Source organism: Equus quagga, chromosome 3 (assembly GCF_021613505.1).
Source record: "Equus quagga isolate Etosha38 chromosome 3, UCLA_HA_Equagga_1.0, whole genome shotgun sequence".
Taxonomy (NCBI): domain Eukaryota; kingdom Metazoa; phylum Chordata; class Mammalia; order Perissodactyla; family Equidae; genus Equus; species Equus quagga.
In genome coordinates this window covers 132,901,052-132,921,250 of record NC_060269.1, presented here as the reverse complement: position 1 = coordinate 132,921,250, position 20,199 = coordinate 132,901,052, and the positions used below count along the sequence as shown (strand labels likewise).

General features: G+C 37.4%; 1 non-coding gene across 1 annotated transcript; it reads left to right on the top strand.

The window, feature by feature from the left end:
- The first annotated feature begins 5,130 nt into the window (after window positions 1–5,130).
- On the top strand, window positions 5,131–5,286 carry LOC124237718 (U1 spliceosomal RNA). Its single transcript, XR_006888101.1, has one exon. It is a non-coding gene; the product is annotated as a U1 spliceosomal RNA (small nuclear RNA).
- Window positions 5,287–20,199: the final 14,913 nt, after the last annotated feature.

Sequence of the window (20,199 nt, the reverse complement as noted above, 5' to 3'; positions counted from 1 at the left end):
GATTTTAGGGAACGTAATCAATCTTTTTTTGTTGTTCCCGGATTGACAATGCTTGTGGTAGGAGAGGACTTCTGAAAGAGAAAGAATATATATTTCAGATTGAAGTTGAAATATATGATAATAATAATGATAATGATGATATATTTGCACAGCGGTTCATATCCTTTGTGCCTTTACAGGCATATGCACACAAAATAACTCACGTAAAGAGTTAGCTCAATCTACGTGCTCAGGCGGCACCTGCTCAGTCTCTTTCATTGCCTCCTTCATAGCGATTCATTTCCTCTTTGTGGACGATGCTTGGGTGTGATTCTCTGCCTTCACACTTATTTCACTGCACTAACTCACATGTCTTAAACATGATTGAAGTCACAGCACGAAAAGCTCGGTCACTAACACAGATTTTTGTCTGCGTGTAGGAAATTTGCTCCTCTGGGCCAAAATCACAGATGTGCAAATGCTCAGAGTACTCCAACTTCTCCCGGGAGGGTTGGCTTACACTTCCAGAAGACATTCCTAGGGTGGAGGGCATTTTAAAAGAATGCTTTTAACGTCTTCTTCTGCTCATAGTGCAAGAGCAATTTTTTTTTCAATAAAGATTAGCACCTGTGCTAACATCTGTTGCCAATCTTTTTTATTTTTTTTCCTTTTACTCCCGAAAGCACCCCAAGTACATAGTTGTGACGCTAGTTGCAGGTCCTTCTAGTTGTGCCATCTGGGACACTGCCTCAGCATGGCTTGATGAGTGGTGCTAAGTCTGCGCCCAGGACCTGAACCGGCAAAACCCTGGGCCGCCAAAGCTGAAGTGTGCAAATTTAACCACTCGGCCACAGGGCTGGCCCCTCACAGTGCAACTTTAAGCTCCAACTTTTCTCTGCCAACTGTGGGTGCCACTTGGCTGACCACTGCCGGGTAGGCAATACTCTTATTGGTGGTTGCATAATTCTAAATCTTATTTATGAACTAAGGTAACAGTGTAAGTCAAATGATGGCTGTAATTGTCTAAACTGACTATTGTCTCATAGTGGGCAACTGGAAAATTCACATTGCCCAGTAGCGAGACCCCTACCCACTAAATTACATAATCCTTTTTTCTGAGTTGGAACCCTTACCTCATCCCCTTGCATTAGCCATATACTGATATAGATAAGGAGCACTTGATACGAGTACTTGTCGTCACTCATGCATAAGGGAAGATAACATGTAAGATAGAGGTGCCGGTGAGATTAATGTGTTTTTGTGAAAAGAAACAGGATGCAGAAACTGCCAAATGCCTGTAGTCAGCAACTAGAGAAAGGTTGGTGGGTTTTGTGGGCAAACACCAAAACTGTTATCGGAACACCAAAAGTCCAGCGCTACAATATCTAGTGGGAATAAGAGATAACAACAGCTTGCCTCTACCAAATGGGTCAGAAACCTAGAACATTCCTCTGAAGTTGTTGTTTCTAAAACACTTACGGAGGCTGGGAATCTTTTCAGTTGTTTGAGAAATTTTCCTCCACAAAACAGAGTAAGAACAACCCATAGCTGCCTATTCTACCATTTTGTCAGGTCAATTGTGGTAACATATTTTTTTGTTTTATCGTTGAAACTGTAGTGCACCGCTTCAGAAAGCCACTGAAATTCTACTAAAATATCATCTCCAGGAGAGCAGATAAGTGGCCTAGTTTGTTTGCTGCTGTAATCCCAAGACTTAAAACAGCACCTGTCATTTAATTCGAAGTCAATATATGTATGTTAAATGAATCTTAGTTAGGACTAAGATGTACTTATATAAATTCCATGATAAACATTGCATAATTGACACTTATCCTAAAACACATACTTGATTTACCCTTTGGAACAGACTATAACAGCATGCACAATGCAATCTGAATAAAGGAGATGCTATAATTTGAATTATTTTATCTATGATTCAAAAAGTAGATATTTTCTTCATACCTCTTATTTGCTCAGCACTTTGTATGGGGATACAATGACTGCAAGAGAAATATTAAACTTGATCCTGCAGCATGTAGCTTATATTTCGATTGGGAATACGAGAATACAACTTGTAAAACATTGGTATAAAGATCATTTTTAAATAAGTGCCTAAAGTAAGGTATAGATTAGTGTGGTAGACCAGGGAAGGAGCCACCCAGATTTTCCTTCAAGGCAAGACTTGTCTCAGCTGCAGGGAATGTGATAAGCAGACAGCCTCCAACTGCTGCCTCCTTCAATTTGCCTGAGAGTTTGCCTCAACTGAAGAGAGACACCTCACTTGGGGTTATGCCATTACTTTGGCAGCCTATATCCAGTGAGTTAGACATAAACATCTGGCATATTGGTCCAACATCAGCCAACGCTGACAGTCAATACGCACTCCAGCTTCCCCAATGAGATTGGCCAAGGGTTTATCGGGCCTGTATCACAATTCAATATCTTCTCTTGCCCAATTCTTCCCTCCCCTCCCTTCCACAGTGTTGATTCCTAGTAAAGATTCATCTTCATCTTAGTATCTCCTGCTAGGAAACATAGTCTGAGAACTTTAGAAGCTAGAGGATATGATGAGAGGTGTAAAAGCACAAAGAATACTTGATAGGAAAAAAGGCCAATGGATTTGGCAATGAAGGCATTGCTGGGGAAGACATACTAAGAAAATAATGGCAAAAGCCATGCATGGAACACAGACTCTGTGCCTTCCCCTGCGCTAAATGGTTTATACAGTTTATACATATCATTTCATTTAATATGCAAAGCAACGCAATAAGTAAGCCATTGACATCCATATTTTGTGGATTAGGGAAGTTATACATAGAGAAGACAGATAATTTTCCTACGCTAGTGAGTGGCAGAGCTGTTTTCAAAACACGCTTTGATGAATTCAGACTCAATTCTTTTAACTAGTTTTAGGTTGAAGTTGAAAGTAGAGACCAGATAATTTAAAAGGTAACAGTTACTTATCAAATGTTTGGAAAAGAGGTTTAATGGAAGAGTCTCAGATATGGGCTTCTCATTTTTCACATCCTCATCTCTTGTCTCCTTATAGCACAGGGTCTTCAGATCGGGTTAGTCTTTTTCTGGGTACTTTCTTTCTGCTCCTAGACTGCGTCTTGAAAAACCTTTTCAAAATTATAGCTCCTAATTGTACTAACTCTATCCCATCCTCAACACTTTCGCTCATACCTGGGCCACCTGGATCATAGACTAGTGTCAACCTTTTGCTTTCAAGCTTGACAACATTAAGATCTCCACAAAGGGACCATTTGAAGGTGTGGCTTTCCTGAACTTTTCTTTTCAACTACTTTCTGCTCTTTTCTACTAATCTATTCTTAGGATAACATTTTAAACTATCTCACTGTCCAGAGGTGATATATCTTTTATGTCATAAAGTCTGATACTCCTCTGACTGATTCTAAATAACTACTCTTAGGGAATTCCCATGTTTCTGCCACTAAAGTTGATGTTCAGCTTAACATTACCAAAATGACTCTTGGCTTTCCAGTGTTTTAATATTCTAGAATTTCATCTGACTTCATTTTTCTTCCTATTTAACCTAGACAATTTGTTGGTCATTTCAATGATATTCTCACTAACATCCTCTATTCTTACATCATTTTTGGACTGTACCATGGGCAGCCTCCAAATTGCCAGTGCTGTACCAACGAAACACACTTTTTTTTTCCCGTGATGTGAGGAACAGGTCTCTCTGAAAATAACCCTATTGCTCACTTGAGGTTTCCTGGAAGAGTGAGCTACAGAACTTCCTCTCCATGCAAAAGAGCTGCACTCAAGCAAGATTTTCCATGGAGTCAGTGTCTTTGTCTCCTTCACAGGTGAAGACAACAAAACTTCCCATGGTCCCTGGTCTGCATGTGTTGGGTGCCTGGTTTTCTCAGACTACCCCCTTAAATTGCTGCACCCAAACCTAGGTTGCTTGTCATTACAATCATTATTTTATTCACAAGCTAGACCTAAAAATAGAAAAAAGAATATCCTATGGGTGTTATGTGATGAGTTTCTAATGTCTATATTTATTCCTATTATTTTGAAAGTAGACCCAAGTTTTCTGGGGCAAGGAAAGATTATTATTGCTATAGCAATAACCACATTTATCCCTCTTTGGCTCAATTCTCCTCTCTTCTAGGGCAATGTGATGAGAGAGACAATGAGAGCTTACCTGTACCAGGGTCTGTATTGTAAGAGAGGAACCCTGAAAATATGAATTTGGCACATTATATACACCTTGCCTCCTTCACCTCTTGAAATAAGGAGAAAAACTTAATTTCTCTAATATAAATAAATTCTCCTGGGGAAGAGAAGGGTAAAGATTCCACATTTTTACCCTCTGGAATGCATATCAATATCTCCAGAGGGAAAATAAGACAGATCTTCAAGTTTACAACTCCTAGAATTTCTCCATTGTTCCTGGGGAGAGAAGTTTTATTATCTGTTGAATAGAAGTAGATGGCTCCAGATCTAACATGTTTGAAATCTGAAGAGCAAATAGGTCTGGGGTAAAGGAGACATTCTCTAACATGTCAATTCATTTTGCCCAATAAATTAAACTGCAGCAAAATTTCTTTTAAGTCTCTACAGTTCCACAGTATTTGGCAACATAAGTACATTCCGAGGGTCCAAGTGCAACTGTTCCCGCTCACTTCATTGTGGGGATAATGAAAGAGCAACAGACTCATGACCTCTCCTGCTAATCTTTAGCTTTTCAGATTCTTCAATGAAATCTGTTTCTTGTCCTATTCCACACAATACAATGGAAATTGTCCAGAGCCTGATGCCCCATATGTAGTGACTATAAAGAGTCAACCTTGCACACTTTCTTTTCTGGCCTTCCTATTACTGCATATCTGATATTTTTCACCAGCTAGTCTCTCAACATTGCTCAGCAAATATTTTGTTCAGCTTTAATCAACTGCATTCTTGATTTGCCACAATGTCTGTTCCATCAGTTTAAAATCCTCCAAACCTCGGCACCATTTCAGGCTTAATAAATTCCTTACTATTTATATCACACACACACAATTATCAATACTTTTACCTCTTCATCCCTTCATCATTATTCAACTCCAACACTAAGCCTTCCACTGTCCCCATGATCCTAACGCCATCTACCTACCCTGTGAGCATTGCAGTAAAGACCATGGTTTTTTTACATGATCATGAAGGTGGTTTTCCAAGAGCAAGGCTTATCAGAGCGCTCTGGATGTGCTGACCCCTGTGATTTCCCCACATGTGGGAAACTCAACTGCAGAATTTGTGGCAGTGGGGACTGCGTTTGCACTCTCCCCTCGCACTAAAAGGAAAGAAAGAAAAGACCATGTACTTTGTTCTAACAAAGTTGGATTTAAATTTCCTTTCACAGTAGGTTAGCTGCATGATCTTGGTCACATAATAAATGTTTCAGTTCCCTGTTTGAAAAGCTGAAGGTATTGCTAATTACTCAAGGAGGATTAAAAGAGATAAAATAGGTAAACCATTTAACGTAGTACTTGGTAGTCAAATGATGCTTGTTATTATTATATAACTATTTCATGCTTGTTTCATCTTTCTCTTTAGTCCTTTAAGCGCTTGTCCTTCACCTCCCTTAACTCTGCCAAAAAAATGAAAGTCCTCTTATTCTTAATGGATAATTTGCTGAGCGACACCACTGTCCAGCTATATAATTCCTTCCTTTTGTCTTTTCTTTCATTTATTTGTTCACTGCACTCATGGCCTCATCTCCAATTGTTTACTCATTTTCCATTGTTCTGTGCTCAGTCATGACTTTCTGGCAGTGCTGGTGGTCTAGTAGTTAAGATTTGGCCTCTCACCACCAGGGCCAGTGTTCATATCCAGGTCAGGGAGCCACACCACCTGTCTGTCGGTTGTGATGCTGTGGTGACTGCGTGTTGCTGTGACGCTGAAAGCTATACCACCAGTATTTCAAATACCAGCAAGGTCACCCATGGTGGACAGGTTTCAGCAGAGCTTCCAGACTAAGACAGGCTAGGAAGAAGGACCTGGCCTCCCACTTCTGAAAAAATTGGCCACGAAAACCCTATGAGTAGCAGCGGAACATTGTCTGATGTTGCGCCAGGAGGTGAGTGTATGGCCCAAAAAGACAGGGCAGGGTTCTGCTGTCCACTCAACAGCGCTAACAACCACAACCTGACTTTCCAATAGCTGAATTCACAGGACCTCTTCTCAGTTCACATCCTATTTTGCCATTCTGTAATATTTACAAACACTGACCACATTGTCATAAAATCGTCCTTTCCCAAGTTTTCTGAGAGCGTGTTCTCTTCTAATTCTTTATCTACTGCTCTGAGCTCTCTTTGCCATTCTCTTCTGTTAGCTACTTTTCTTTGTATATGTGTCTCCCTGGGTGCATTGTCTTCCTGGTTTACTCCTTGCTGTAGCCTCTGTCTGTGAGCTAGTCACTACGGACAAGGCTTCTCTTTCCTTGACTTGAAGATGTCCCCACACATACTTTCTTTGTTTGTTTGGTTCACCCATCTGGTAAACTATTGACCTCACCATTGTTCTCACTTTTAACTAGATAATCCAAAATTGTCTGCTTAATCTAAGAATAAAACTCTGTTACCAAAGGATTTCCTGGGTAGCCCAATTGAATAAAGAAATACAAAAGAAGAAAAAAAGTAAACAGTAAAGAGGAAAACAAGGGTAATCTTATAGTCCGTCCTCTGAATGTTGAGAATTGCTGTGCATGTATGTTTGTTTGTTTTGTAAAATTGCAAGACAAAGAAGCAGTACTCTTTATCATGTTCATATCTTAGACATTTTATCTTTGCAAATTCTTCTGAAAAGGCTCTGTGAGTTCTTAAAGTGTTAAAATAAAACTCTACTATCCACTGTAAGAGCAAAACGAGCATATAGGAAAGAAGAAAAAGAACACATTCTTGATTTGACTTTTCCTGAAAAAAAAGTCTCTAAAATGTCACAAGCATCTAAATGCGTACCTCTGACTCTGAAGAGTTCTTATTCATCGTTCTCACAATTTGCATCTGTTTTACCACTTTTATGAATCCTTAATTAAGCCTTTGTTCACAGAGAAGTAATATTTGGTGAATCTAATTATTTCTTGACTTGATATGACAGGGAAAAATCTTGCCTCTGTTTTCTCTCTTCTACTTTTCCTTATACTTGAGCTTCTGTCTTCATATTACCCAGTCAATATGCCTAAAAGCTACCTCTTCTACTAAAGCCATCTTTTCTCGCATCCATGTCTGGTGCCTCACTTCCAGACACTCTGGCTTCCTCTTGTGCTCTGCTCCCTGGCCTTTCTGTGTGCAGCCCTGGCGTGCCTCTACAACAGCTTCGCTGAGTAGCTCACAGCTTTTCTCTCTCCTCCCACACAGCCACCTCCTGGCACAATCTTCCTTCAAGTGCTCAGAGCCGCTGCTTAGGAACAGACACTAATACAAACGAATGAAAACTACAATACAAATTCTATAGCCATGCACTATGCGACAAATCAGATATTCGTATGCAATAGTATTTAGTGTTTTTAAAGGCCTTCAGAAGAGATTGAACTTGTTTCTGTAGCTGATGAGAATTAGATAAAGGGAGAGATCACATATGAGAGGGATTTGCTACAGCTCTTTTCCCTGCCTGGAATGATTTTTCCTGAGACTATATGTTTGTGTCACTCCTTCATCTTCTTCGCATGTTTGCCCAAATCTCACCCTCTCAATGAGATCTACTCTGACTGCCCTGTTTAATACTTCAGTGCTGTTCCAGCTGTCCCTTCCAGTATTCTGGATCATCTTTACCTTGCTCTACTTTTATTTATTTTCCCCCAGGACTTAAAATTTGATAATATATTAGGTAATCTATTTACCACGTTTTTAATTCTTATTTTTCATTCTTCATTATACAACTTAGCTCCAGCAGGGAAGAGACTCTTGTTTTGCTGGACCCCAGACACCAAGAGCCTGGCAATAATGGACACTTAAAAATATTCTAAGAATGAATGGAAGGAAGGAAGGAGGGAGAGAAGGATAGAAGGAAGGAAAAAATAAAAAGTAGCAATCATAAGCCGAAGAAATGATTAATTCTCCTCTCTTTGCCAAATTAATGCCTATTTATTTCAGTTCAGTTCAACAAGAGTTTGCTGAATACCACTATAATTTAAGTTACTAAGTGTTGCAATACAGAGATAAATGAGACATTCATCCTCAGTCAAAGGAGCTTGTAATGATTTGGGAATACAACCATCTTCTTGCAATGCAGTCAAGTGTTATAGATGTTGGAATGTTGTGTGATGGAAATGCTATGGGAGATTTGCACTTCCACCCATCCCAGTTGTTTAGATAACACATGGCTGGGATGGGAGTGCGGTGTGAAGTCCAACAGTTGAGGCAGGGAGGCCAGTTAGAGGGCTCAGGCAACAGTCAGGGGAAGGAACACATATGCCTGAACGAGAGCAGGGTACCAGTAACAAGGAGGCAGGGAGGCATTTGAAGTATTTAGGAGATGATATCAGAGGACCAAGGTGAATAACTAAGTATGAGAGATTTGGCTGTGGTAAGGCATGGATTTAAGAATAAGCAAATTAAATCCATTCATCATTGTGGCAGCCATTATTTAATACTGAAACAGAAGAGTAGAAAGGATAAACACAATCCAGTGATGAGAGCAAAAGCACCAGCAGGACACGATACAGAGAAATCCCAATCTAGAATGTTTCTAGTGCTTCCGGTCACTGAACATTAACTGATACTATCAAAACCACGCACTGGGAAGGAGCAGGGGAACACGTCATATGTTCCAACAATGTACCAACAATTCTTCAGCTTTGCTTTATATGTTTACCTATTTAATTTACTCTAAGACAAATTACTAATATTTTACAAATTCCCAGAGTCATAAGAAAGGAGAACATGTAAATTCAGCCCATTTTCCATGAGACCAAAGATCTAGGGAAATGAATTTTAAAAAGTTCAGGAAAAGTGTTGCACTTATTTAAGACAAGAATACCATTGAAAAGTTCGACATACTAACTTAAATAATTTAACAAATATCTATTAGTCACATGATGCATAATTAATCACTCCATGAGGGTGGGCACATTACCTTGTTTGCCTCTCTTCCCCTGGTGTCTAGCTCAGGGCTTGGCAGTCATAGGACTTCAATAAATCTTCTTTTGATGGCTGAACAAATGAATGAATAGGAAGATTATTAACAATGTGGGTTTTGGAATCAGAGAGAAATGTTTTAAATCCTAGATCTTCCACCTGCTAGTGGAGAAAGCTACTTTATTTTCTGAGCTTCAACGTCCTCGTATGTTAATGGAAATAATAATAGCTCTACCTCATGCAGTTGCTGACATTTAAAAATAATAATCAGTTATTATTTAAAACACTTAGCATAGTGCCTAGCACGTAGTGTGTATTCAATAAATCTTAATAATTATTATAATTTTCCAGTTTGTGTGCCAGGTACATTTAAGCCACAAATAAATTTGAGTTTTTAAGGCTAAGCCTTCAAAAACAGTGACCATTCTGTACTTAGTAAGCCAGAAGGCAAATCCATTTAATGGAGTCTCAGAGTCTCAATGAGGAAAATATGTCTTCAATCTTTTTCCTATACATCTTCAGTTTTATTATTTCACCATTTTTTCCGTTTTCTTTGACTACTCTTCATCAGGGATAAGCAATATGTCATATAATGAAATTCTGAAAAAATAAAATTATTTGCCTTATAGTGGAAAGTGGTTGAATTATATTTATGCAAGAAATATATTCAATGGTTTCTACAAACTTATGAAGTAGGTGTCTTAGAAGAGTAATACAAGTTTCACTAGACTCTCAGGAAATTGACAGACTCTTATGTAGCTTCAATATTCTTTAGGAATGTTCCATAATCACAATAAGCCTACAACACATTCTAGCTGTTAATGAGATGGGTAAAAACTGCATGATCAGAAACCATCTTCTTTTCAAAAATCATCATTTATTAATAAGGCTGCTGTTGAGGAGATCAGAGGAACTGTAGTGTTAAGCTCACTAACCACATGGTGGCTCAAATACGAGATCTAGATAAGGAAATATAGAATACAATAAAGAGCTTTGGTGAATCAACCTAGAGATCTGAGAATCAAGCCTAGCAACCAAAATGGATTCGAAATGGCGACTCCTATTTGTTTTATTCACTCATGCATTCAGACAATTAGTTGTTTGTTCAGTTATGCATTCCATACTAATTAAATGCCAAACAAGTGCCAGACCTTCTGTTAGCTGCTGCCAATGATAGCTAATGGTTATGAGGTCTCCCATCTAATTAAAAAATTAAAACTAAAGACTCTTCTGTGAACTGATTAATAATAATAGTTACCTGACTTCTAATGTTAGTTACATGACTAAATTCTGAATCCTGATAAGCAATAGTAAGTTTTGCTTTTGGCAAAATCAAATAAGAAAATATGTGATATACTGGGAACAGATACTCAAGAAGCACAGAGAATTCCCTCTGAGTATTACAGAGGGATATTCTAGAAAAAAACTTAGCGGTGGAAAGTGATTTATGTTTACACAGTGTTGCCTAAAGGCAGGAAAACTTTTTTTTTTTTTTTTAATAGATTGGCATCTGGGCTAACAACTGTTGCCAATGTTTTTTTTTTGTTTTCTGCTTTATCTCCCCAAACCCCCCCGTACACAGTTGTATATCTTAGTTGCAGGTCCTTCTAGTTGTGGGATGTGGGATGCCACCTCAACGTGGCCTGACGAGCGGTGCCATGTCCTCGCCCAGGATCCGAACCCTGGGCCCCCGCAGTGGAGCACGCGAACTTAACCACTCGGCTACGGAGCCGGACCCCTGGTAAACTTTCTTGAAGGAGAAGTTTCCTTGGAATTCCTTTTGCTACTATGGATTATCAATTCATAAAACTTAACATATAGCCACCACTTACAGAATATTTTTTTCTGGTAGTATTTTGGTAAGAATTCTAAGCAAGATTACTAAAGCCACCCATGCCTGTTGCAACAATTTGGTATTGATAATTCCCACTCAGGCTCCCACTGCACGTAGGGAAACATTCTTCTCGCGGATTATTATCATGCTCTTCTCTGCTGGACCTGGAGTTCAGAACCAGAATCCTTTTCAGCACAGCACAAAGATAAATCCTATTTGCCACTCTTCATTCAATAAATAGAAAAGCTGACTAGAAATCTGGAAAGCCTATGTTATTGACATAATCCATCATTAATTTTGGTGACATGAAGACAAATGTGCTTATATATTTAATATACAATCATCTAGAATTCTGTTTTCATTAATACTAATTGAAATTTTGTATTGATTGATTGTGTTAACAGTTGTATTACAATATTTGTATGTGTGTATATTTAAGATTAGAATGAATGTCAGGAGCAATGACTTTATTAAAATGTTTGCAATTTTTATATAACCTATGATTATTTGAAAAACTAATGAGTTGGATAATATAAGCAAATTCTCTTGCCTTTCTTGAAGGAAAGATATAATGTAAAGCTTGGAATTAATTCTTCCAAATACTCTTTTCCACCTAACCAATTTTTTAGTGCTAAAATGTATTTTCTTTGATAAAACATGACTGTTCAAATGAAAGTCTTTAAAACATAAATCAAATATCAATTTTCTATAATTAACATTCCGTAGTTTCCAAGTTAAATTTTGATAAATTGAGTGGACAATAATCAGAAAACAAATCTATTCCATAACTTTACTCTTGAAACCAATGACATCATAGGAATTCAAGAGAAAAATATTTTTAAATACTAACTTGGAAGTAGTTACATTTCAAAACGTGGGGAGGGCTGCACACATGTAGTCAATTAACCAATCAGTGTGCATGTGTCATACAGATTCTATGTCAGTGTTGGCCAGAGTAGAGGCCAAAAATTGCCTGAATCTGTGTCAAATTTGTAAAATGCTGATTCTCAAGCCAATCCCACATCTAGAATTAACGCAAGTAGGTAAAGATTGACAGTATCCCTTTGACGTTATTTCCTGAAATATGTGAGAAATTTGGTAGAAACCTGCCTGATTAGAACACCTATAAAAGGGTAAAAGTATTAGCCATCCACTGTAGCGATTCTGGTTGAATAAGTCTGGGACGAGACCCCAAAATATCTATTTTTAACAAATATTGATCAGAAACATTTGAGAAATCTTCCTCTAATTAGTGAGCTCCAAAATGGAGTGGGCAAAAATCATCCATCAGGGAAGAGAAAGAAAAAATTCTGTTTTTATTAATTTTTTACTTCCCCTTTTTAAAATTTCTCTTTGTATACTTTATGTAATGTTGACAGTAGTACACAATTATAACACAGTATATAATTTATAAATAAGTGTGTATGTATATACATGTATACATGTGTATGTATATTTATCTCTCTCTATATATATGCTCAGGGTATGTCCTCAGGAATTTTATACAAACCCTTAGTTGTAAACCCTTTGTTTATACTAAGGGTTGCGAAATATTTAGAGACAGTTTTCTAACTGTAAATTTTGGTCTAGACACTGTATGAATTTAGGAAAAACGGTTAAATCCAGGTCCTTTTTTTAAGAAGTTTACAGTGAAGGGTCAGGTATATGTATTTCATTTCCAGGCAGCCTATCATAGAAGAAATAATACTTATTTGTTAAGTACTTATGTATAATATACATATAAAACTAAACTATATATGTATATAGTTCTTCCTTAATAAATAACTTTCAGTTAGAAATTACAGGGGCCGGCCCAGTGGCGCAGCGGTTAAATTCGCACGTTCCACTTCTTGGCGGCCTGGGGTTCGCGGGTTTGGATCCCGGGTGCGGACATGGCACTGCTTGGCAAAAGCCATGCTGCAGTAGGTGTCCCACGTATAAAGTAGAGAAAGACGGGCATGGATGTTAGGTCAGGGCCAGTCTTCCTCAGCAAAAAGAGGAGGATTGGCAGTAGTTAGCTCAGGGCTAATTTTCCTCAAAAAATAAAAATAAATAAATAAAAAATCGAAATTACAGCCATTTTAAGTATATTTACTATCAACTCTAGAGACTTGAAAAATACGCAGAAGGATGTGTCAACTAGTGGGAGAAAATCCTAATACAAAGCTTCAAGAAGCCCTAGTGGTCTGTTTGGAGGTCCAATTTTTCCAAGTCTGTGTTAACCTAGACGCACATTAAGATAAAAGAATACATAGTACTAGATTCAGGAAAAACTAACTTAATCAGCAATTCTGGAGAGGGGCCTGGTGACCTACCTTTTGTTATATCCACCTGATGTAATACTGATGAATAACTAACTTTGAGAAGGCTTGATGTGATAAAACTTTGATGGGAACCTCTGGCCACTGACCAGAGTGCTATCACCATCTAGCTGTGTGACCTTGGACAAGCTCTTTAACTGCTGTGGTCCTCAGTTTATTAATCTACAAAATGGGGTGTTGGGTTAAAAACGATCTTCAAACACCTCTCAACACTTAAACGGATTGTGACAACAATTTTGTGTATTGTGATAAACATTGTTTAAAAACAAGTTCTAATAGACAAGAAGAGAAAATATCACAGGAAATCACACACACAAATGGCAAATGCTGCGTCATGAAACTTTACTTTGGTTGTGTATCTATAGTTATACCGGGATGGAATGTAAAATACATTATTTTTACAGTGATTTATTGTCAAAAATTTAAAAAACACTTGACTACATGCCTTCTGAAATTTCTTTCATTTGAAAATGTTTAAAATGCAGTGTTTCTTTCCCTGGACTAAGGACTTCAAGGGCGGTATCACCAAAGTGTTTAAAGAGGAAAGTCAATCTACATCTCATTATTTCCACATCTGAAATGAATTAAAATAAATCAAATAGAAACTTGCAAAAATTAGTATGATTTAAATAAAATTTCTCAATTCAAGATCAATATATTTCTGTATGATAGAAATAACAAATAAAAAAATCTAGGGAATAAATAGCATCTATTTTAATGGTAAATGAAATATAAAACATTCACAAGTATATAGGACATATACATATACACACATATATGTATATATATACATATACATAATATATATTATATACATATTATTTAAATTAAATAACTTTGGTATTTTAAAAAGACAAACACAAGACTATAAAAATACTCAGGAAAATACGAAAATATTTAGTTCTAAAATACATTAGCACATGAATAAATCAACAATAATTCAAATATTATATCAGAAAATAAATCAGTGAAACAGAAAGAGATAAACATATAACGTGTACACAAATACGCATATAGGCATATATATGATTTAATAAAGCATATATAACATGACTCCAAAGCAGTGATTCTCAGGATGGCTGCATATTGTAATCACTTATGGAGCTTTAAAAAGTACTGATGTCTCAGGGCCGGTCCCGTGGCCGGGTGGTTAAGTTCGCTCACTCTGCTTAGGCGGCCCAGGGTTTGGCTGGTTTGGATCCTGGGTGAGGACATGGCACTGTTTGTCAGGCCACGTTGAGGTGGCATCCTACATGCCGCAACTAGAAGGACCCACAACTAAGATAAACAACTATGTACTGGAGGGATTTGGGGAGAAAAAGCAGAAAAGGAAAAGAAAAAAAAAAGAGTGGCAACAGTTGTTAGCTCAGGTGCCAATCATTAAAAAAAAAGAAAGTACTGATGTCTGGATGCCAACTCCAGAGATTCCAATTTAATTGCTCTGGGGTGTGGCCTGGGCATTGGGACTTTTAAAAGCTCCTCGACTAATTACAATATTCAACCAAAGAGAATTATTTGCCTAATAATTATTGCTTAAGGGAATTGACTCATTTATTTACAATCGCACATCAAAATTTAAACTTCGACAACAACCCTCGAGGTGCATAAAATGAACTAGATCACATATTCCAGTTCTTCTTGATTGCTGTCTTCATGGATTTTTATTTCCTCAGTTACTATTGCCATTATTAATTATAACTTTGAAGCATAGTTAAGATAAATCAGAGTTTAAGAAAATGACAATATTTTGTTAGTCTGATGTAATGAAGGAGAGCAAAGAAAACTATATAGTATATAAGATACACACATATTCCAAAAGAAAATTTTTTGATTCACTCACATTTATCTTGTAACCAAAGCTCACAGGCTTAGTGCTATTTCATCCTCCATTCCTTGTTTTTCCTTGACACTTGACACTTTTCAGTCAAGGCCAAGGGAACATACATTTTTGTTCACTTTGGATCTCTTCACTCTGCTCAATTTTTTATTTCTTCTAACAGTGATGCTTCTTTTTAGGTAAATCAAACATATGAGTGGAGATACCTTTATACATCAAGCGTGTTTACTTTCATCATGGGATCATTAGTATAATATCATGTCTGTAAAATTCTTATAAACATACACACATATATTTGTTTTTTAAAAAACTAAATATAGGAATAGTTTAGAATGCTTTAATAATGGGAGAGATTAAGGGAAACTAAATTTCCATAAAAACCATAAAAGATTTTAAGAGAACAAGGGATAATAATCATTCATCTTAGTTATTGGTGATCAGCTGGGAGGAAAGTCAGGTATGATTTCTAATCCACACTAAAACAAATTTGAATGATATTAAAATTCAATGGAAATATCAAGTAATAGATCAGCTGAGAAAAATAAATGACAAATTTCAAACTTTAAGTTTTAAGGCATGCTTGTTTGAAAACAGAATCAAACTAATTTTAGTGGATGTTTTTTCATTAGACAAATACTTGTTGCACACTTACCATATTGGAAGCATTAGTCTAGACATGGCAAGAGAGAAGTAAATTTTGTATGATAACTTTTATTTTTTAAAAGATATTGATTCTCTAATAGACATTAACAGCCTATAACTGATAGAGTAGCTATTAAGAATTAGATGGGAAACACATAAAAGTCTAGCACACTGCCTGGACCACAATAAGAACTCAATAAATTATAGTTGTTATTATGGTTTCTGCTATTAAGAATGTAATATTGGAAAAAATATTGTGTAGCCTGAACAAATATATCTCTGGGACAAATACCATCTGTGGACTCTGTTTTCTTCGTTTTGTGTGTGTGTGTGAATATTTTAAGCATTGAGATATAAAAGTTGGTACTGTGAAATAAAAGTCATTGAACACCAGGCTAAGGAGTCTAATTTTACTGCTGACACTATTTTGGTATTCTAAGCAAACAAATGATATGACAACTGCCATCAAAAAATGCCTAAGTATTTCTTGAGGACCTATTGAGTGCTTAAACGTGAGTCTCCATTTCCCTTATGTCAGACCGCAGTGCCACCAAACGCAATTAAGGTATTGAACAGTATCTTATCATCTGTTTCTTTATTCTGAATGGAGCTCAAGTTGACATCATCGGTTCTGACCTTGACTTCTAACTCCCAGAGAAAACAGAAGCGTACCATGAAAGAATTTCTGGTTTGCTTAGACCCAGACCTAATAAGTTATCTGCACCCACTTGCATTTTTTTTCTGGCCCACCACCATTACCATTAGAGAAGTCTTCCTCATTATGTTTAAAGTTAACAATTCTTCCACCCAAACTCTGGACACTTTTTCACATCCTTATGCTATCAATTATATATACACGTATCTTTCTTTAGGCAATTTTATTCACTCAAAGGTTGCAAATTATATCTATTTACTAATGGCCTTTAAATTTTTAAATTTGTGTCCCCAGAACATATGGTTTTTCCTGACTACCAAAACCATATATGTGTCTCCCCTCTTGGATATTTGCATTTACTTGGAAAAACAGTCTTTGCAGATATAATTAAGTGACAGATTTCAAGATGAAGACATCCTAGAATTAGGTTGACCCCTAAATCTAACGACAATTATCTTCATAAGAGTTGGGCAAAGGGAAATTTGAGACAAAGACAGGCAACGGAGAAAGCCATTTGAAGATGAAGGCAGAGATTGAAGTTATGCAGCCACAAGTCAAGAAACTTCTGGAGCTAACCAAAAGATGAAAGTAAAGCAATATTCTCCCCTAGAAGCTTCAGAGGGAGAGAGGCTCTGCCAACACCTTGATTTAGGACTTCCGGCCTCCAGAACTGTGAGAAAATAAATTTCCATTGTTTTCAGCCACCACTTTGTAGAAGTTTTCTATGAAAACCCTAGGAAACTAATATAGAGTGACATGTCTGACTTTTATTTATACTTTTAAAAAGTCATGGAAAGATAATTATGGAAATATGAGGGACAAATGGTATTATTTCCACTAACCAAATGGGAAATAGTTGTGGTCTGGACTAATGCTGGAGTTGAGATGGAAGCAGTGGATGCAGGGTAGACAGTTTACATGGGAGGGATGGGGAAAGGGAGAGATCAATATGACCCCCAGAATGTTTGCTGGAATAGTTGAGTAGATAGTGATGCTGTTCACTTAGATGTGGAAGATAGGCAGAATAGTGGGACAGAGGGTAGTTTTTATTCAAACATGAAATAGACAGGAGATGAGAAAGTCGAGAAGAGAAAATATCTCAATGAATTTCAGTTAGTAAAGCAATCTATATACAAGATTCATGGACACACACATATCTGTGTTGAGCCCCAATTTAAACTACGTGCTTGAGTAGATTATAGTTCCAAATATTTGAAAGCCCCTCTTAAGGAATAAAAACATTAATACAAAAAGTTTTCTCACTTAAGGGATTCACAAGTTGCTTGGAAAGGGAGGCAAAGGAGCAAGAATCACAAAGAGAAAGATCTCACAGGGTGCTGATAATGCAGAGAGGAGGGAGGACTCATCGTGACCTATGGTGGGGTGGTCAAAGGATCAACAAGGTTCAAGGTTTAAGTCACAAACTTGGATAGAAATGAGTCACATGGCCAAGGGAGAGCAGATGTACATGAGAGGTAAGAAACAGGATCCAATAGTCCTAATATGTCATACAAAAGATTCTGGCTTGTATCTTTGAGATTTGGGAAGTGTTGAAGGATTTTACAAGGTGGAGTTCACCATCCAAACAGATTTTAAGGATATTATCCTGGTGGTGTGAGTACAGAGAAGCTACATTCCATGTCTGCGTAGGGTGTTACTCCCAGGAAGAATCGAAGAGTAAATGTTGGCTTCAGTTAGCACAAAAGAATATGTTTCTGCTCTTATTTGTTTGAGACAAATATGCCTACAATAATTGACGATAAGAGCAATGTCTTATGACTCCCTTTTGAGGATAGTAGCAATGTTCTTTGATTCTCTTTTGTTTCCATGCTCCAGCATAATATATATTTCTTAAGGTGGAAGTATGAAGAACATTTTTAGGATCAAATTTGGGCAAGCCTTTAAACTTGAAGGAAACATCAAGAAGAGCACCAAAATCCAATTTTTAAAATCCCATCTCTCTCTTTCTCTCTCTCTGATAATTTGAATAGTGAGCTATGTCACAGGGTAGAGAAAGATAGTCACAGTGAGAATTTTAAAATGTTGTTTTTCCAAAAACTGAAAAAAAGTTCATGTTGCATTGTTCTGGCAGTATATAGCGTTATTTAATTCAATAAAGTTTCATGAGTTCCTAAGAGGTATAAATAGTTTCTAAATTGTAAATATCAAAGATGGTGAGGACTGTACTTAGTTTTCAGTAACTCAAATCTAACGAGAGAGAAAAAAGTGTAACTAACAGCTTTTAATTATCATAGTATAATGCAGCGTTTGAAGAGATTCAAATCATTTTCTCTCAGGCCGTATATATGGTTGGTAGAAAAGGACAGTACTAATTACGACTAGTAAGATCTGGAAGGACTTCTCAGAAGAGGTAGAATTTGTGAAAGATACTTTGAACTATGAGGAATTGGGGGTGGGAGCACAGCATCATTTAAATCAAGGAATCTCTGCATTCCAAGATGAATGTGCTGAGAATTAATGAAATCTTCCTGAACGTGCTAGGGCATCAGCAGTTCTGTCTTTCCCTAAAATCATGCTCTTGATAGTGCTTAGACTATGCGAGCGTGGGAATGCTGGAATAAATCATCCTGATTCACAACTCCCTTCACATTTGCTTGCCTCTCCCTTCTCTCTTTTTTTTAACCTATACATTAATTATAATTCATTCATTTATTCTTCATCAAATTGAAGAGTTTTTGTAGCAAGTTATTACAACCATAGGATTTAAATAATTTAAAGAGAATTCATTAGATTATATTACTAAAACATTCAGAGGCAGGAAAGGCTTCAGACTATGTTTAATCTCATTGCTCAAATCATACTAACCTCTTTTTGTAGTTTTTAGCTCACCTTCCTTGAGGTGGACCCTAATCTCATACAACCTTCTCCTCATCATGTCGAACTTTTCCCTAGTGTTGGTGTTGCAATCCAACGTACACATCAGGATAAATGCGGAGAGGGCTGATGGCCACTCTGAGTTTATTATAACGAGCATTTCAATATATACATAGCTTACATCTGTTAAACATACACAGGTGTTCTGATGAAGTAATTAGCAAATGCCAAGAATTCTTAGTGATTTCTCAAGGAGCCCTCCCTCGGTCTCTGTTTTGATATTATCATGTTTTTGCTGTGCTCGTATATTTTTATCTTGGAGCAGGCAAGGCCTCCTAGGCAATGGCCCCTCCTGCTCCCGATATCGATATCCTGTCTCCATCTGTGCCCCCCAGGTGACCACGCCTGGCTTAGGTTGCCTCCCCCTGGAGGTCTTACCTGTCATTGGCTGACCGGCCTTCTCACCTCTGGGACACAGTTTGTTGGCAAGGCTTTTCCAGTGATTATTAACCCTTCCTGCATCAGGGGCAGCTACACCTAGGACGCAGCTTTAAATAGTTCTACATTCAATTAATTCTTCCACATTTATCTTCCATTGTCAGAGCCTCATTTCTCCTTACCATCAAGGAAAAGCTTCAACCTTTGGTCTGATTAGATCAATTTAGTCAGGTGCTTTTCCATGAACCAATTTCTGGGGTTAGAAAGATGAGATCAGGCCAGGGTTTTGAATATCTGTACTATTGACATTTTGGTCAGATAATTCTTTGATGGAGAAGGCAACCACCCCCTGCATTGTAGATATGTGGTAACATCCTTGGCTTTTACCCACTAGATGCCAGTAGCAGCACACAATACCCCCTCCCCCATGGCAAAAGTGTCTCCAAATACTGTTGAATGTCTCCTGGAGGGCAAAAATGCTCCTGGTTGTGAATCACTAGATTTGGCTGTTGGAGTTAGGTCTGAACCCTACACCAGGGGTAGAGAAGGATCCCCTCAAGCCA